This window comes from Siphateles boraxobius, unplaced genomic scaffold (genome assembly GCF_051911475.1).
Source record: "Siphateles boraxobius isolate OS27281-9 unplaced genomic scaffold, OSU_SipBor_1 77, whole genome shotgun sequence".
Taxonomy (NCBI): Eukaryota; Metazoa; Chordata; class Actinopteri; order Cypriniformes; family Leuciscidae; genus Siphateles; species Siphateles boraxobius.
In genome coordinates this window covers 5,451,902-5,465,773 of record NW_027509205.1, presented here as the reverse complement: position 1 = coordinate 5,465,773, position 13,872 = coordinate 5,451,902, and the positions used below count along the sequence as shown (strand labels likewise).

General features: G+C 47.7%; 8 non-coding genes and 1 pseudogene across 8 annotated transcripts; all 9 read left to right on the top strand.

Annotated features, from left to right (window-relative positions):
- Positions 1 to 218: 218 nt before the first annotated feature.
- LOC143727057 (U2 spliceosomal RNA) lies at positions 219 to 409 on the top strand. The gene has a single exon (XR_013199266.1). It is a non-coding gene; the product is annotated as a U2 spliceosomal RNA (small nuclear RNA).
- Positions 410 to 843: 434 nt separating this feature from the next.
- On the top strand, positions 844 to 1,007 carry LOC143726646 (U1 spliceosomal RNA). The gene has a single exon (XR_013198883.1). It is a non-coding gene; the product is annotated as a U1 spliceosomal RNA (small nuclear RNA).
- Positions 1,008 to 7,600: 6,593 nt separating this feature from the next.
- LOC143727279 (U2 spliceosomal RNA) lies at positions 7,601 to 7,776 on the top strand (annotated as a pseudogene).
- Positions 7,777 to 8,210: 434 nt separating this feature from the next.
- LOC143726645 (U1 spliceosomal RNA) lies at positions 8,211 to 8,374 on the top strand. Its single transcript, XR_013198882.1, has one exon. It is a non-coding gene; the product is annotated as a U1 spliceosomal RNA (small nuclear RNA).
- Positions 8,375 to 9,502: 1,128 nt separating this feature from the next.
- On the top strand, positions 9,503 to 9,693 carry LOC143727056 (U2 spliceosomal RNA). Its single transcript, XR_013199265.1, has one exon. It is a non-coding gene; the product is annotated as a U2 spliceosomal RNA (small nuclear RNA).
- Positions 9,694 to 10,127: 434 nt separating this feature from the next.
- On the top strand, positions 10,128 to 10,291 carry LOC143726644 (U1 spliceosomal RNA). The gene has a single exon (XR_013198881.1). It is a non-coding gene; the product is annotated as a U1 spliceosomal RNA (small nuclear RNA).
- A 1,128-nt stretch (positions 10,292 to 11,419) lies between these two features.
- On the top strand, positions 11,420 to 11,610 carry LOC143727054 (U2 spliceosomal RNA). The gene has a single exon (XR_013199264.1). It is a non-coding gene; the product is annotated as a U2 spliceosomal RNA (small nuclear RNA).
- Positions 11,611 to 12,044: 434 nt separating this feature from the next.
- Positions 12,045 to 12,208, top strand: LOC143726643 (U1 spliceosomal RNA). Its single transcript, XR_013198880.1, has one exon. It is a non-coding gene; the product is annotated as a U1 spliceosomal RNA (small nuclear RNA).
- A 1,128-nt stretch (positions 12,209 to 13,336) lies between these two features.
- Positions 13,337 to 13,527, top strand: LOC143727053 (U2 spliceosomal RNA). Its single transcript, XR_013199263.1, has one exon. It is a non-coding gene; the product is annotated as a U2 spliceosomal RNA (small nuclear RNA).
- Positions 13,528 to 13,872: the final 345 nt, after the last annotated feature.

The window sequence follows — 13,872 nt, the reverse complement described above, 5'->3', positions numbered from 1 at the left end:
TCACTTTTAGGGCAGAATGTTTGTTGGTCCAAAATCCCAGGTTGCACTCCAAAGTGTCGTGTTGTGCGCTCTGCTGTGATCCATTTTCGGTGTCAACAGTCAAGCTGAGCTTGTATTGCTGTGAGCTGAGCTTGTTTGCTGGCGACCTTTAGACCCTCTCGCCACGGCCCAGGTGGGCGTGGCCTTTGACGGCTCCCCCGCCTCTGCGTCATTGTGTCATCGCTTCTCGGCCTTTTGGCTAAGATCAAGTGTAGTATCTGTTCTTATCAGTTTAATATCTGATACGTGCCCTACCCGGGCACCATATATTAAATTGATTTTTGGAACTGGGAGATGGAAGAGGGGCTTGCTCCGTCCACTCCACGCATCGACCCGGTATTGCAGTACTTCTGGGAACGGTGCACCCCCAAAAACTGTGTTCAATGAAAGAGATGTTTTAGTCTTGTGTGGCAGCAGGTGTTAATGGAAGTAACGTATATTGCTGTGTATGGGTGCTTTAAAGGTGTTGTAGGTGATCATATGCTATACAGGTAATGGTGGTGTGAGAGGGAAAAAAAAACAACAACTCTGTTCTTATCTCGTTTAACATCTGATTCGTCCACTATCCGGTGACCGCGTATGAAATTGATTTTTGGCTCATGGATCCGGAGCATGAAAACAACATCATCCACAACAACAACAGCAAAAGAGCCCGACTCTGCAGGTTTTTGATGTCTCTCTCTTATCTCTTGGAGTTTTTACGAATGAGCTGATGAGTTGAATCAGGTGTGTGTTTGATTGTCCGACCGTTGGTGAGGATTGCGGAGAGGGACAAGGTGCCTCTGACGGGAGGCCTGGGAATTCATACTTACCTGGCAGGGGAGACACCATGATCAGGAAGGTGGTTCACCCAGGGCGAGGCTCGGCCATTGCACTCCGGTTGTGCTGACCCCTGCGAATTCCCCAAATGTGGGAATCTCGACTGCATAATTTATGGTAGTGGGGGACTGCGTTCGCGCTCTCCCCTGGACACACTGGTTAAAAGAGCAGATTGTTCGAGTTCCTCTTCTTCTGGTAGTTAACGACCTAGGAAGTCCAGGGAATTGAACTGCAGTGGTTGATCGTGAGATGTAAAACTCTCAACCTAGGACCAGTCTGCAAAGGTAGGGCTGTTTTTTAGTTTTTTTTTTCATCATTCTTCAAATAATCTCCATTATTCAACCAGCGCTTTTATTGGCAGCAGTGGTCCTAGAAGCAAAGTTGTTCCGAATGAGGAGTTCTATCATGTGGTATGAATACCTTGTGCATGTGTGAAAAATCACCTGACATACAGTCGCCTATGGCCGTATTCATGTTGTTGTTTTTACTGTTTACAGCGCCACCAAGTGGCCAGTCGCCACATCCCTTTTCACCTGAGCACAGGCTGAGCCCGTGCACAGGTGTACCGACTTGGGTGTAATTGTCTCATTCCGTTGGAGAGTTATGGCCATTTAAGTAAAGCCCGCCTCGCCCACTCCCAACGTTTTGGCGTCCCGTCGCCAACGTGAATCGAAATTCCGACTTTTTTCCCCATCGCTGTCGGCAATCAGACTCCAGGGAATCTTTCTGCACCGGTTTGGGTCAGATCGGGCGAAAGACCTAGGACTAGTGTGCAAAAGTAGCTTTTTCACAAAATCCCAAATACCCGAAAATCTCGCCAGCGCAACCATCGAATCCGAGGCCTGCGTCTTGTTCGGCCCGAGCCAAGGATTCCGGTGATGTAAGACACTTGGGTCTGCGACGGACGGTTCAGGAGTTACGAGGCATTTCGTACTTCTGATCGCTGCAGCGCCACCTTGGGGCCGATTGGGCCGAGCCTTGGTGATGTTGTAGACCGGGCGGGTACTACCATCCCTCAAGAGTTTCAAGTCTCTACGACGTACGCTTTGGTCTGCCCGCTCACTTTTAGGGCAGAATGTTTGTTGGTCCAAAATCCCAGGTTGCACTCCAAAGTGTCGTGTTGTGCGCTCTGCTGTGATCCATTTTCGGTGTCAACAGTCAAGCTGAGCTTGTATTGCTGTGAGCTGAGCTTGTTTGCTGGCGACCTTTAGACCCTCTCGCCACGGCCCAGGTGGGCGTGGCCTTTGACGGCTCCCCCGCCTCTGCGTCATTGTGTCATCGCTTCTCGGCCTTTTGGCTAAGATCAAGTGTCTGGTCCTAGGGTAGAGACAGCGATCGCCTCTTGGAGGTTTTTCCGGCTTGGGTCCTTCAGTGACTTGAGCCCCAAACTTTTGAGAGGTACATTGATCCAGCTGCTTTTATTCCGGTTCTGTTTTAAGGTAAGACCTTTTTATCTATTTATTTATTTATTTATTGTTTTTTAAAGTTTTAGGCTGTTGGTGTCTCCACCATGTCGGCTGCCCGTGCCGGCATGAGGAGGCACCACAGCGTGCGTTTTTTATTCAAAGAAGTTGAGGGGAAGCTCCTGGGGATGTCACGTCTTGACTTCTCCAGGAAGCTGATCCAAAAAACTCTAAATTTTAAACCTGATGATCTGAATTGCATCGTGACTCTGCCCCTGAACAAAGGATTTGATGTTAGTTTTAGAGCGGTTTCCCACCTGAATGATTTCTGGCACAGATTTGAAGTAGCTAAATCCCAGCTGTCCATGTTTACTGTTGAAAAGCTCTCTGACAACACACTTAAAACTGTGATTGTTAGAATGTTTAATGAGACAGTGACTGGGGAGGACATTTGTGTCTGGCTGGGCAGATTTTGCACAGTTCGAAGCCAGCCAGTCAAGGTTTTAGATGAGGATGGTATTTGGACATGCTCCTGGCGAATTCCCATTAAACAATGGGAAGACGCTGGGGGCTACCAGGGCCTGAAGCATCTGCCTTCTATGATTGTGTTGGGTGAGAACAGAGGCTACATTCACTACCAGGGTATGCCCAAATTATGTAGAAAATGTGGAAAGTTTGGGCACTTAGCTGAAGCATGCCAGGAAATGATATGTGGGAAATGCAGAGAAATTGGTCATACTTTTGAAGAGTGTACCAATGGCAGGCGGTGCAACCTCTGTGGGGAGTCATCCCATCTCTACAGAGATTGCCCTAAAAGTTTTGCCAACAAACTGAAAGGCAACAAAATGGCCGCCCCACATGTGGAACAAACAAAAGAGCAAAGGAAGGAGGAGGCGGTCCCTGAGGTTTTGGCGGGAAATTCTATTTCCCAGCCAGCCTCAGGGAGTGGGCAGGAGGAAGGAAGTGGGGCGGCCACAGGGGCGGAGTCAAGTTTTAACAGCGAACAGAGTGAGGAAGCCGTTCCCCAACAAGAGAGAAGTGAAAACAAAATGGAGGAGGAGGAGGAGGATGCAACGGCTTCCTCACTCTACACCGTATCGGAGGTTAGTGTGGTGGATAGTGGGGGTGAATCCGAGGGTTCACTCCCCAATGCTCAGGTGCAAAAAAGGTCTGCGAGATCTCCTCTGCTTCAAACAGAGGAGAAAAGGCTGCGGGCATCGCATCGGCTAGATAGTTCCTCTTCGTTAGATCTAGACCGTATGTGGCCCGCAGAATCTCCCAATGAAGTCTCCTTTTTGCACGTTAAGCTTAGAACATCGTCACCGAAGGAGCCACAAGAGGTTCTCTCTGTGGACTCTGAGGCGGCGAGCATTTGCCCTCCTGATCCCAGTTTTTCTGGGGAAAGGGAGAAGCAAGTGCTACATGACATAACATGATTTTAATGTAACTTTCTGCAGTCTTTTGGTTTTATCCTTCTATTAATGCTTGTATTTTTAACCATACTGCTCATGGCCCTCACTATCTCTACAATCAATGTGAGAAGTGTGAGGTCTACTTTGCGAGCACAGAGTGTGTTATCCTTTTTAAAAACTTTTAAGTCAGATGTGTTTTTATTGCAAGAATGTGGTTTGCCCTTTTTAACAAATTACAGGAAGTGGGAGGAGATTTGGACCCCAGGATTTTCCATTTGGAGTGGGTCCAATTTTAACAAAAATGACGGTGTTGCTATTTTAATAAAAAATCCCAACCTTTTGGTGAAGGGCAGCACTGTGGTGAGGGACGGGCGGGCAATTTTAGCAAATCTGACTTTTTTAGGTAAGGATCTTAACATTTTAAATATGTATGGTTTTACTGAAAAAAATAACAGGTATGAGCTTTTAGAAGACTTGCAACCCCACATGCTAGGCAGGGCTCCCCTAGTGGTAGCAGGGGATTTTAATTGTGTATTATCAAAAAAGGACAGAAGGAGGGTAGGAGAGGATTTTAAGGTCGACAAGACATCGGTTTTATTACAAAATATAGTCAAAGATTTTAAGTTAGTTGACTGTTTTAAAACAATGCATCAAAGAGAGGAAGGCTTCACCTGGTTCAGTGGTGACGGTGCCAGAGCCTCTCGAATTGACTATATTTTTACCAGGGACCTCCCGCCGACCGATGCTACATTGACCCCCCTCTTTTTTTCCGACCACATGATGCTGTCTTGCACTCTTTCACTCCCCACGGGTGTGACTGCAGGGGGAGGGCTGTGGAAGCTGAACTGTTCCCTATTAGAGGACGAGGAAGTGGTTAGTGAGTATAGGGAGCAGTTCAGCCAATGGCAGACCCTCCAGGACTTTTACGACTCACGTGCACAGTGGTGGGAGATGGTGAAACAAAGGACAGGACGGTTTTTTAAACAAATTGGAAAAGAAAAAAAGAATAAAGAAAAAAGACGCATGATGGGGTTGCAAAAAAGACTGCAGAGATATTTTAACCTTTTAAACAATGGATTGGATTTTACAAATGAAATAAAAGAAGTAAAGAAAGAAATGTCAGATCTGTCTGAAACAAAGAGCAAAGGTGTCATTTTAAGATGTAGAGAAAGGGAGTTAGAGGAAGGAGAGAAGTGTACCAGGTATTTTTTTAAAAAGACAATAGCTCGGGGAGGGTCGATCAATATTTTAAAAACTTTTAGAGGGGGGGAAGTAAATACAACTGACCTGATTTTAGGGGAAATTGAAAGTTTTTACAGTAATTTATACGGCACTAAAGAGGTACACAATGGCATCTTAGAGGAAGTTTTAGGGTTTTTAGATAAAAAAGTTAAGAGTCCAGATGTGCTTTTATCCCAGGATTTTAATCTTTTAGAATTGGAAAAAGCTTTAAAGGGTTTTAAGAAGGGGAAGTCCCCGGGCATGGACGGACTCCCCTTTGAGTTTTATCTGACTTTCTGGGACATTTTAGCACATGACTTACTTACAGTTTTTAAAGAATTTGAGACTCTTGACAGACTTCCAGACAGCTTTAGAGTAGGGATAGTTACATTACTGTACAAAAAAGGAGACAAGACTGACTTGAGAAACTGGCGACCAATCACTCTTTTAAATTATGATTGTAAACTTTTTAGTAAGATTTTAGCTACACGCATGTCGACTGTTTTAGAGGACGTAATCCACCTGGATCAAGCTTGCGCTGTGCCCGGCAGGAAGATCACGGACAGCCTGGTACTGATCAGAGACGCCATCTGTTATGCGAGAGACAGAAACATTAGGCTTGTAGTCCTAAATTTAGACTTTGAAAAAGCTTTTGATCGGGTCTCGCACCAGTACCTCCTTCAGGTACTGCAAAAAATGGGCTTTCCAGAGAGGTTTATAGCTTGGGTGGGACTGCTGTATGAGGGCTTAAGCAGCAAATTTCTTGCAAATGGGCATCTTTCCAAAGCTGTAAATATCCACAGCGGTGTCCGTCAGGGGTGTCCTTTATCTCCCCTTCTGTATGTGGCTTGTATTGAGCCACTGGCACAGATCTTGAGAAGGGATAAATGGATTAAAGGACTAGATATCCCAGGAACTGGTGGACTGACGGCGACCTGCGTTTTATATATGGATGACGTGACCCTTTTAGCGACTGACTTTTTATCAGTACGAAGAGCAATGGACTTGACTGACTGGTACGGTCGGGCCTCGGGCGCCAAGCTTAACAGGAGTAAGTCCGAGGCCCTGCTCTTCGGGCCGTGGGGCGACGTGGACACAGGAGGACTAGATTTGGATTTTAAAGAAAAGGATTTGAAAATTTTAGGAGTAAAATTTGACAGGGAGGGTGGAGGACCAGGAAACTGGACTGACATGTTAGGGAAAGTCAGACAAAGACTGGGCTTTTGGGGACTAAGACAACTGACGTTAGAAGGCAAGATTTTAATTTTTAAAGCAGTGATTTTACCACTAATTTTACTTGTCTGTTCTGTTTTTAGTCCCCCAAGACGATTCCTGGCTAAGTTGGAGAGGGCGGTATTTTATTTCCTGTGGGGGTCCAAGTGGGAACGAATCAAGAGGGAGGTCGTTAAAAAGAAAAAAGAGAATGGCGGGAAAGGCCTCCCAGACCCCCACCTGTTTTTAGGCAGCCGCTTTGCCGCCCTCCATATCCAGTATGCACTGACCCCATCCAGAGAACACAAGACAGCAGCCATGACCCGATTCTGGATGGGGTCATACCTAAGAAGTTTGAAAATTTTACCCATTGATCTTAAAAGTCCAGTGTCTTTTAATTTGTCAAAAGAGCATAGTTTTATTAAGAAATTTTTAAAGAAATATCTTTTAGAAACAAATGATGCCACTGTTTTAACTAATCACAAGTCTCTCGTCTCTCTTGTGCAGGATCGAGAATCGGTGAGTCCAGTTCCAGGCCTCACACTAGGTGAGGCCAAAGACGTTTGGAGGAACGCAGCCCACCCAGCTCTCCAGAACAGGCTTAAGGACCTGTCGTGGATGGTGGCTCATGAGATCCTCCCGGTCAGGGCGGTCATGCACTCCAGAGGCATGGCCAAAAACTCCACCTGCCCACGGTCCGGATGTGGTTCCCCGGAGACCGTTCAACATCTGCTCTGGGAGTGCGGCGCTGCGCGGGACCTGTGGGCCAAGACAGGCCCCCTGTTTTTCCCGTGCCTGCCAGCGGGTGGGGCCCAGGTGGACTATAAGCTCGCCATCCTGGGGGTGGGTCAGGGCTTGAAGGAGTTGACACCACCAACGTTTGCCTCGCTCTGGCTCACCCTCAACCACATCAAGGATGCCATCTGGGTCACCAGAAACCTGCTGGTGGGGAAACGCGTGACGGTCCCCCTCCACGCGTGCGAGCAGAGGATAACATCAACGCTGCAGGGTGGGCCGCACGTCGTTATTCGGATGGGGGGGCCGAGGTCACACGGAGAAGGTCCCGGCCGCCACCGTACCTGGCCGCACGTAGATGCACCCTCACCACTCTGGCTACGGGAACAGCGGGCCAGCGGGCCGGAGGAGAGGGGATCTCCGCTGGGCACTGGAAGCGAGGAGTCTGGGGCCTGTTCTGGAGACCTGGAGTGAATGGACATTCTTGATAGGGACTCACCCTCGATCCTGTACAAGAGATGTTTTATTTGGCATATTTAATTGTTTTATTGTTTTATATTTGCATTCCTATTTTATTTTAATCCATTTTACCTTTACTTTAAAACAACACACAACATACATGGACTTTTACACAACACATCAACATAACTGATTTTTAACTGTAACTTATGTCCTTTTTGTTGTTTTAAGATATGTGCAAAAATGTGATTTTATAAGGAAAAAATGGATATTGAAAGAATGGAATGAAACAATGTGACAATAAACTTTTTTCGAAAGAAAAATCTGTTCTTATCAGTTTAATATCTGATACGTGCCCTACCCGGGCACCATATATTAAATTGATTTTTGGAACTGGGAGATGGAAGAGGGGCTTGCTCCGTCCACTCCACGCATCGACCCGGTATTGCAGTACTTCTGGGAACGGTGCACCCCCAAAAACTGTGTTCAATGAAAGAGATGTTTTAGTCTTGTGTGGCAGCAGGTGTTAATGGAAGTAACGTATATTGCTGTGTATGGGTGCTTTAAAGGTGTTGTAGGTGATCATATGCTATACAGGTAATGGTGGTGTGAGAGGAAAAAAAAAACAACAACTCTGTTCTTATCTCGTTTAACATCTGATTCGTCCACTATCCGGTGACCGCGTATGAAATTGATTTTTGGCTCATGGATCCGGAGCATGAAAACAACATCATCCACAACAACAACAGCAAAAGAGCCCGACTCTGCAGGTTTTTGATGTCTCTCTCTTATCTCTTGGAGTTTTTACGAATGAGCTGATGAGTTGAATCAGGTGTGTGTTTGATTGTCCGACCGTTGGTGAGGATTGCGGAGAGGGACACGGTGCCTCTGACGGGAGGCCTGGGAATTCATACTTACCTGGCAGGGGAGACACCATGATCAGGAAGGTGGTTCACCCAGGGCGAGGCTCGGCCATTGCACTCCGGTTGTGCTGACCCCTGCGAATTCCCCAAATGTGGGAATCTCGACTGCATAATTTATGGTAGTGGGGGACTGCGTTCGCGCTCTCCCCTGGACACACTGGTTAAAAGAGCAGATTGTTCGAGTTCCTCTTCTTCTGGTAGTTAACGACCTAGGAAGTCCAGAGAATTGAACTGCAGTGGTTGATCGAGAGATGTAAAACTCTCAACCTAGGACCAGTCTGCAAAAGTAGGGCTGTTTTTTAGTTTTTTTTTTCATCATTCTTCAAATAATCTCCATTATTCAACCAGCGCTTTTATTGGCAGCAGTGGTCCTAGAAGCAAAGTTGTTCCGAATGAGGAGTTCTATCATGTGGTATGAATACCTTGTGCATGTGTGAAAAATCACCTGACATACAGTCGCCTATGGCCGTATTCATGTTGTTGTTTTTACTGTTTACAGCGCCACCAAGTGGCCAGTCGCCACATCCCTTTTCACCTGAGCACAGGCTGAGCCCGTGCACAGGTGTACCGACTTGGGTGTAATTGTCTCATTCCGTTGGAGAGTTATGGCCATTTAAGTAAAGCCCGCCTCGCCCACTCCCAACGTTTTGGCGTCCCGTCGCCAACGTGAATCGAAATTCCGACTTTTTTCCCCATCGCTGTCGGCAATCAGACTCCAGGGAATCTTTCTGCACCGGTTTGGGTCAGATCGGGCGAAAGACCTAGGACTAGTGTGCAAAAGTAGCTTTTTCACAAAATCCCAAATACCCGAAAATCTCGCCAGCGCAACCATCGAATCCGAGGCCTGCGTCTTGTTCGGCCCGAGCCAAGGATTCCGGTGATGTAAGACACTTGGGTCTGCGACGGACGGTTCAGGAGTTACGAGGCATTTCGTACTTCTGATCGCTGCAGCGCCACCTTGGGGCCGATTGGGCCGAGCCTTGGTGATGTTGTAGACCGGGCGGGTACTACCATCCCTCAAGAGTTTCAAGTCTCTACGACGTACGCTTTGGTCTGCCCGCTCACTTTTAGGGCAGAATGTTTGTTGGTCCAAAATCCCAGGTTGCACTCCAAAGTGTCGTGTTGTGCGCTCTGCTGTGATCCATTTTCGGTGTCAACAGTCAAGCTGAGCTTGTATTGCTGTGAGCTGAGCTTGTTTGCTGGCGACCTTTAGACCCTCTCGCCACGGCCCAGGTGGGCGTGGCCTTTGACGGCTCCCCCGCCTCTGCGTCATTGTGTCATCGCTTCTCGGCCTTTTGGCTAAGATCAAGTGTAGTATCTGTTCTTATCAGTTTAATATCTGATACGTGCCCTACCCGGGCACCATATATTAAATTGATTTTTGGAACTGGGAGATGGAAGAGGGGCTTGCTCCGTCCACTCCACGCATCGACCCGGTATTGCAGTACTTCTGGGAACGGTGCACCCCCAAAAACTGTGTTCAATGAAAGAGATGTTTTAGTCTTGTGTGGCAGCAGGTGTTAATGGAAGTAACGTATATTGCTGTGTATGGGTGCTTTAAAGGTGTTGTAGGTGATCATATGCTATACAGGTAATGGTGGTGTGAGAGGGAAAAAAAAACAACAACTCTGTTCTTATCTCGTTTAACATCTGATTCGTCCACTATCCGGTGACCGCGTATGAAATTGATTTTTGGCTCATGGATCCGGAGCATGAAAACAACATCATCCACAACAACAACAGCAAAAGAGCCCGACTCTGCAGGTTTTTGATGTCTCTCTCTTATCTCTTGGAGTTTTTACGAATGAGCTGATGAGTTGAATCAGGTGTGTGTTTGATTGTCCGACCGTTGGTGAGGATTGCGGAGAGGGACAAGGTGCCTCTGACGGGAGGCCTGGGAATTCATACTTACCTGGCAGGGGAGACACCATGATCAGGAAGGTGGTTCACCCAGGGCGAGGCTCGGCCATTGCACTCCGGTTGTGCTGACCCCTGCGAATTCCCCAAATGTGGGAATCTCGACTGCATAATTTATGGTAGTGGGGGACTGCGTTCGCGCTCTCCCCTGGACACACTGGTTAAAAGAGCAGATTGTTCGAGTTCCTCTTCTTCTGGTAGTTAACGACCTAGGAAGTCCAGGGAATTGAACTGCAGTGGTTGATCGTGAGATGTAAAACTCTCAACCTAGGACCAGTCTGCAAAGGTAGGGCTGTTTTTTAGTTTTTTTTTTCATCATTCTTCAAATAATCTCCATTATTCAACCAGCGCTTTTATTGGCAGCAGTGGTCCTAGAAGCAAAGTTGTTCCGAATGAGGAGTTCTATCATGTGGTATGAATACCTTGTGCATGTGTGAAAAATCACCTGACATACAGTCGCCTATGGCCGTATTCATGTTGTTGTTTTTACTGTTTACAGCGCCACCAAGTGGCCAGTCGCCACATCCCTTTTCACCTGAGCACAGGCTGAGCCCGTGCACAGGTGTACCGACTTGGGTGTAATTGTCTCATTCCGTTGGAGAGTTATGGCCATTTAAGTAAAGCCCGCCTCGCCCACTCCCAACGTTTTGGCGTCCCGTCGCCAACGTGAATCGAAATTCCGACTTTTTTCCCCATCGCTGTCGGCAATCAGACTCCAGGGAATCTTTCTGCACCGGTTTGGGTCAGATCGGGCGAAAGACCTAGGACTAGTGTGCAAAAGTAGCTTTTTCACAAAATCCCAAATACCCGAAAATCTCGCCAGCGCAACCATCGAATCCGAGGCCTGCGTCTTGTTCGGCCCGAGCCAAGGATTCCGGTGATGTAAGACACTTGGGTCTGCGACGGACGGTTCAGGAGTTACGAGGCATTTCGTACTTCTGATCGCTGCAGCGCCACCTTGGGGCCGATTGGGCCGAGCCTTGGTGATGTTGTAGACCGGGCGGGTACTACCATCCCTCAAGAGTTTCAAGTCTCTACGACGTACGCTTTGGTCTGCCCGCTCACTTTTAGGGCAGAATGTTTGTTGGTCCAAAATCCCAGGTTGCACTCCAAAGTGTCGTGTTGTGCGCTCTGCTGTGATCCATTTTCGGTGTCAACAGTCAAGCTGAGCTTGTATTGCTGTGAGCTGAGCTTGTTTGCTGGCGACCTTTAGACCCTCTCGCCACGGCCCAGGTGGGCGTGGCCTTTGACGGCTCCCCCGCCTCTGCGTCATTGTGTCATCGCTTCTCGGCCTTTTGGCTAAGATCAAGTGTAGTATCTGTTCTTATCAGTTTAATATCTGATACGTGCCCTACCCGGGCACCATATATTAAATTGATTTTTGGAACTGGGAGATGGAAGAGGGGCTTGCTCCGTCCACTCCACGCATCGACCCGGTATTGCAGTACTTCTGGGAACGGTGCACCCCCAAAAACTGTGTTCAATGAAAGAGATGTTTTAGTCTTGTGTGGCAGCAGGTGTTAATGGAAGTAACGTATATTGCTGTGTATGGGTGCTTTAAAGGTGTTGTAGGTGATCATATGCTATACAGGTAATGGTGGTGTGAGAGGAAAAAAAAAACAACAACTCTGTTCTTATCTCGTTTAACATCTGATTCGTCCACTATCCGGTGACCGCGTATGAAATTGATTTTTGGCTCATGGATCCGGAGCATGAAAACAACATCATCCACAACAACAACAGCAAAAGAGCCCGACTCTGCAGGTTTTTGATGTCTCTCTCTTATCTCTTGGAGTTTTTACGAATGAGCTGATGAGTTGAATCAGGTGTGTGTTTGATTGTCCGACCGTTGGTGAGGATTGCGGAGAGGGACACGGTGCCTCTGACGGGAGGCCTGGGAATTCATACTTACCTGGCAGGGGAGACACCATGATCAGGAAGGTGGTTCACCCAGGGCGAGGCTCGGCCATTGCACTCCGGTTGTGCTGACCCCTGCGAATTCCCCAAATGTGGGAATCTCGACTGCATAATTTATGGTAGTGGGGGACTGCGTTCGCGCTCTCCCCTGGACACACTGGTTAAAAGAGCAGATTGTTCGAGTTCCTCTTCTTCTGGTAGTTAACGACCTAGGAAGTCCAGAGAATTGAACTGCAGTGGTTGATCGAGAGATGTAAAACTCTCAACCTAGGACCAGTCTGCAAAAGTAGGGCTGTTTTTTAGTTTTTTTTTTCATCATTCTTCAAATAATCTCCATTATTCAACCAGCGCTTTTATTGGCAGCAGTGGTCCTAGAAGCAAAGTTGTTCCGAATGAGGAGTTCTATCATGTGGTATGAATACCTTGTGCATGTGTGAAAAATCACCTGACATACAGTCGCCTATGGCCGTATTCATGTTGTTGTTTTTACTGTTTACAGCGCCACCAAGTGGCCAGTCGCCACATCCCTTTTCACCTGAGCACAGGCTGAGCCCGTGCACAGGTGTACCGACTTGGGTGTAATTGTCTCATTCCGTTGGAGAGTTATGGCCATTTAAGTAAAGCCCGCCTCGCCCACTCCCAACGTTTTGGCGTCCCGTCGCCAACGTGAATCGAAATTCCGACTTTTTTCCCCATCGCTGTCGGCAATCAGACTCCAGGGAATCTTTCTGCACCGGTTTGGGTCAGATCGGGCGAAAGACCTAGGACTAGTGTGCAAAAGTAGCTTTTTCACAAAATCCCAAATACCCGAAAATCTCGCCAGCGCAACCATCGAATCCGAGGCCTGCGTCTTGTTCGGCCCGAGCCAAGGATTCCGGTGATGTAAGACACTTGGGTCTGCGACGGACGGTTCAGGAGTTACGAGGCATTTCGTACTTCTGATCGCTGCAGCGCCACCTTGGGGCCGATTGGGCCGAGCCTTGGTGATGTTGTAGACCGGGCGGGTACTACCATCCCTCAAGAGTTTCAAGTCTCTACGACGTACGCTTTGGTCTGCCCGCTCACTTTTAGGGCAGAATGTTTGTTGGTCCAAAATCCCAGGTTGCACTCCAAAGTGTCGTGTTGTGCGCTCTGCTGTGATCCATTTTCGGTGTCAACAGTCAAGCTGAGCTTGTATTGCTGTGAGCTGAGCTTGTTTGCTGGCGACCTTTAGACCCTCTCGCCACGGCCCAGGTGGGCGTGGCCTTTGACGGCTCCCCCGCCTCTGCGTCATTGTGTCATCGCTTCTCGGCCTTTTGGCTAAGATCAAGTGTAGTATCTGTTCTTATCAGTTTAATATCTGATACGTGCCCTACCCGGGCACCATATATTAAATTGATTTTTGGAACTGGGAGATGGAAGAGGGGCTTGCTCCGTCCACTCCACGCATCGACCCGGTATTGCAGTACTTCTGGGAACGGTGCACCCCCAAAAACTGTGTTCAATGAAAGAGATGTTTTAGTCTTGTGTGGCAGCAGGTGTTAATGGAAGTAACGTATATTGCTGTGTATGGGTGCTTTAAAGGTGTTGTAGGTGATCATATGCTATACAGGTAATGGTGGTGTGAGAGGGAAAAAAAAACAACAACTCTGTTCTTATCTCGTTTAACATCTGATTCGTCCACTATCCGGTGACCGCGTATGAAATTGATTTTTGGCTCATGGATCCGGAGCATGAAAACAACATCATCCACAACAACAACAGCAAAAGAGCCCGACTCTGCAGGTTTTTGATGTCTCTCTCTTATCTCTTGGAGTTTTTACGAATGAGCTGATG